This window comes from Genypterus blacodes, unplaced genomic scaffold (assembly GCF_046128005.1).
Source record: "Genypterus blacodes isolate CSIRO-AG114 ecotype Tasmania unplaced genomic scaffold, CSIRO-AGI_Gbla_v1 ptg000027l_1, whole genome shotgun sequence".
Classification (NCBI taxonomy): Eukaryota; Metazoa; Chordata; class Actinopteri; order Ophidiiformes; family Ophidiidae; genus Genypterus; species Genypterus blacodes.
In genome coordinates this window covers 3,900,096-3,904,713 of record NW_027466840.1, presented here as the reverse complement: position 1 = coordinate 3,904,713, position 4,618 = coordinate 3,900,096, and positions in this window count along the sequence as shown.

Below are 4,618 nucleotides of genomic sequence, written 5' to 3'. Positions count from 1 at the left end.
TGGTCGCTTAGCAACCTGATCGATAAGATGACGAATCGCACACAGGCATATTTAAAAGTTATAAACGCCGATGATGTCATAAGAGGATTGACTTCACATCCACGTGTTATTGAATGCCAATAACAGCTCCAACCAGCGATCAATCAGGTGTGCAATATCAGATTGAAATATCATTTTGATATTTTTCCGTCCTTTCATAGTGTAATATCGTCATGGCGGTATGTCAGAACGTGACAAATGCGTCCAGTATGCAGCCGCAGCTCTGCTGTTGTTTGCTCAGACCTGCTGCCTGCTTCCTCATGTAGCAGCAACAGCATGAGTCATCAGGCAAAACAAAACCTCACATCTACACTCCTAAAGGAATTAAGAATGGCTGTGCTTGTGTGTGTGTATGTGTGTGTGTGTGTGTGTGTGTGTGTGTGTGTGTGTGTGTGTGTGTGTGTGTGTGTGTGTCATTGCATTGGTCCCCAGGCTGGATCATCGTGCAAAGCCACCGTTCCAGTGTAAAGATGAAAAAACAACAGAGGGCTGTTTAGCTGTGTGCTTGTTGTGGCTTTGCCCCCTGTGCTGCTGGTGAGTCATTGGGGGCAGATGAAACGTGCCCTCCTTCAAACACACTCTGAGCCCCGCTGCACCACTGCCAGACACAACCCCCCCTCCCCCCTCCACAAGACCACAACACAGGGAAGAGACACTGACAAAGGAGAAGACCAGAAACGCCAGCGTGATGAAGACATTTCACAAAACTGTCCTGTAACGCCAAAAGTGGGTAAAATGACATTTTTACCAGTGCCCCTTCTTCCTCCTCCTCCTCCTCCTCCTCCTCCTGTCCTCTGTGGACGTGCCCCAGTCATCTTGAATAAGAGGGAACATGCCACTGGGTCATCAGAAAATAGCCTGATAATTGACCCTGTCATCTAGTGAATGCAAAGGCCGTGCAAAGTCACAGAGCCTCTCTAAACCCTCTCAGCTCAGCCGGGGCACGTTTCTATAGCAACACCAAACACATGAAGGGGAAACAATGGAGGCCCGAGCAGCAGGGCTCCTTGGTGCGTTTTATTTTTTCCCCAGGCACGTATTTAGCGTCAGAGTGCCACCTGTGTAGCTTTATCCAATCACATGTACATATGCTAGGAATTCTCAGGACTAAAGCAACTCCCCCCGTGGGAACGCAAACGCAGGAATAGCGACAAGCTGTGACAATGCCGAGCGCTGTGAGGGGTCCTTTACATAATGCCTTCGTCTGAAGCTTTGAACCTGACACGCACCTCTAACCCAAGTCCACTCAACACTCACAGAGACGCTTCAGTCCAGCTACGCTCCCCTGTTTGCTCCGACGTCTGTCCTTCCATCCTGAACAATGTCTGGAAAAGCCTCGACTCACATTCAAATACAAATTGATTGAGTCCCCCCCCCCGCCTCCCACACACACAAACACACAGGTGCTTAGGGCGTCTTAATATTCCCAGCATCAGGACATGAAAAAGAGCCAAATGTACTCAGATGTTGCAGTCGTTCCCTGAATAATTAAAAACGTATCACACCAGCATTTATAGCTAGCTAGAAACTAGCATTGCCTTCATGTCGTTACCGTGTCATGTTTCCAAACTGAAAAGTGCCGAGATATCAATATCAATATCCTGAAAGAGGTTCCATTCAATATATCACATTTCACAATTAATGGAAATGTGTAATTTAATGTTTAATACTTAATGGACTGCTAATACATAGCTAGCTAGCTTGTAGGCTCAACTGTTGTTTGGGACACAAAACTTGAGGTTAAGCCCTTGTAGCTTGTAGCTTGATTTTGATGTGTCATCAAATTAACTTGTGACTTTCCTGTCCTAACTTTAGACTTACTAGTGACACGATAGCTTTAGATAGCTTTGATTACAACATTGTGTGATGTAGAAACGAAGCAGGCCTGATAATAACTAAATCCAGAGCTCCAGACGCCACTAAATCGCAGAGTATCTGTTCGGAGCCCCGCAGGCCCAATGATGTAGGTCTGAATAATTAATGCAGCTGAAGTAGAGCCGTTTCTTTTGTGTCAGCAATCAACAAAACTCTCCTGTTTGTTCCAGGATCGCTTCCTCTCTGTCCTCTCTGGACTTATTCCCTAATATGGACTTTTCAACTGTTCGTGAGCCTCCTGCGCAGTTTGTCTTCGCTCACTCTCGTCGGAATGGGTTCTCTGAAAGTGACGCGCAGCTGATCTCCTGATGCAAATAGAGCCGACTCGACTTGACATGTCACATAGAGAGAGAGCGAGAGAGAGAGAGAGAGAGAGAGAGAGAGAGAGGGAGAGAGGGGGACTAATGATGGACAACATTAGCTTTTCCTCTCCTGGTATATTTAGTGTTCTTTTCCCAGAGCTCTGAGCGGTTGGTATTCTGTGTGAGGAAACAGGATCCCGAGGACTGAAACAACCTCAGTGGTCAGAGGGAACGCCATGTGTCCCTGCGTCCACACACACCACGCACGTCCCTGGTGCACCGGTCGACCCCCAGTCCAGCCACGACGCAACCGCCATTACTAACACGGGGAGCTCATTCACCATTGCAAGAGCTGCCATTTGGTGTGCTGAAGTGCTTATTATGCATTCAAATGATACAGATTATAAAATGCACCATTTCTATAGGCTGTATCTGAGTTGTTAGAGTACTTTTGCAACAATTTACATGATGTAGAAAGACATTCAGCACCAAGATGCACCATACTTTTGTTTATGATCAAAATAAGGCCTCGGATTTTCAGATTTACATTTGTGTACATTGGTTTAATTTGTTTCTCTCAAAGGATCCAGGACCTATAACGTACAGCACACACATTACTACTTAAACTCTTGACCTACTTCAACTCTAAATGTCATTCAACTGTAAATTGTCATTTAGTAATTCTGGATAATTCGATATGATCGACTAAAGTTTAGTCACTAAACGGTCCAACCACTTCTAATAATAAAGTGACTCTCGCTGTAAATAATATTGTGACAGCGGCCGTCATTGATGGACTATAAAAAAACAGAATGCTTGAAATGTTGATGATTATGCCGTATATTATTCTAGCCTCTTATTACACCCTCATTCCAAAATGTAACACGACCCCTGATTATATTCCTGTAGGACATCTTGGCATCTCCTCCCTTTGGCAACCCTACAATCCAGAGACGTTGGTCAAGCCTCAGTGACCTGCTCAAGGACGCTTCAGCAGGGCGACGACACACATCGGGGTGCATTTTGGTTTATTGTCGTCGCTGCTATGGAGACGAGAACCCGTGACCAACCTCAACATCATAGTCATGGAGCTTCTGCCTGAGGGATTTTCAGGAGATGATAAGTATAAGAACAAAGAGTGAACGCAAAACAACCTTTTAATGATAATTTGAGGCATGAATTTTCTACTGAATTCTACTGAGGGGGGCCAATCAAGAGCAGATTTGCTATAAATTCTAAAGTGGCGTGGCCGAGGTCTCATTGGTGAGTCACACGCTGCAGATAACGTCTTTACGCCAGGTTTCCACCGGTTAACAGCAGAATGGGTTCGCTATCATGATTCGTGATTAAACAGATTAATCTTTTGCTCGCAAGTCTTTTAAATATGCATCTGTCTGCTGGGACGTCCTTCTGGTGGGATTATTGCCTTGAGAGAAGACGGGGGAATGTCTAATCTCAGCAGGGGCTATTGAACTCTTGGACCAAAGGTAAAAATCAAATCTTCTATTTCCATGTCTAATTTTCATGACAATTCTATGACATTTTAACTCTCATCTCCATCTAGGTTTTTTTATAAATCATGGCAGATCTGACACGAATGCATCTGAAAAGAACGCAGGTTAGCGTCTTTCAGAACATGGATGTGATGCAGAGGCCCCTCCAGCCTAGTGGGTGGCAGCATGTACACACAAACAGTGATGTAGAAGAAGAGGAAATAGAAGAAGAAGAAGAAGAGACGTTTTTTGGGATAAACAAACAAAACAAACCTGTGGATGAAGCCATGTCGCTTAGAGGAATGCCGAAGAATCGCTTAGAGAATCGCATCAGAGTATGGCATCAGAGTATGGCATCAGAGTATGGCATCAGAGTAACGCATCAGAGTGACGCATCAGAGTAATGCATCAGAGTAACGCACCAGAGTAAAGCATCAGAGGAACTTAAAGAAAGTGTGTGTCTGCCAACAAAGTTTATATTATATTACATTTGCAAGTATTTGTTTATATTTAGAAGAGTGAGAATTTGTTTGGGTGTGTCAATGAGCGACATCACCTCACTGCCGTATGTGGTTTGGCATGGAATTATGGGATCTGCTGCCAACCTGCTGTTATTATCCCATACTGCCATTGGATGTCAGTCTGGAGATGAAAACAAAACCAAACTAAGGATTTATCGCTTTAATGTTGACCGTGCATGCAGATCAAAATGTTTTATTGCCATGACCTTTGACTCTCTCTCTCTCTCTCTCTCCCATGCCTCTCTCACCCTCCCACTCCTCTTCACGTGTTCCCAAACTGAGACACGAGCGAAGGCCTGGTAACCTGACCCCCCCCCGCCGCTCTCCCCCCCCTCCCTGCACATAGATACTGTATGTGCGTGCTTGTGGACACGCTGCCCTTTGGAAA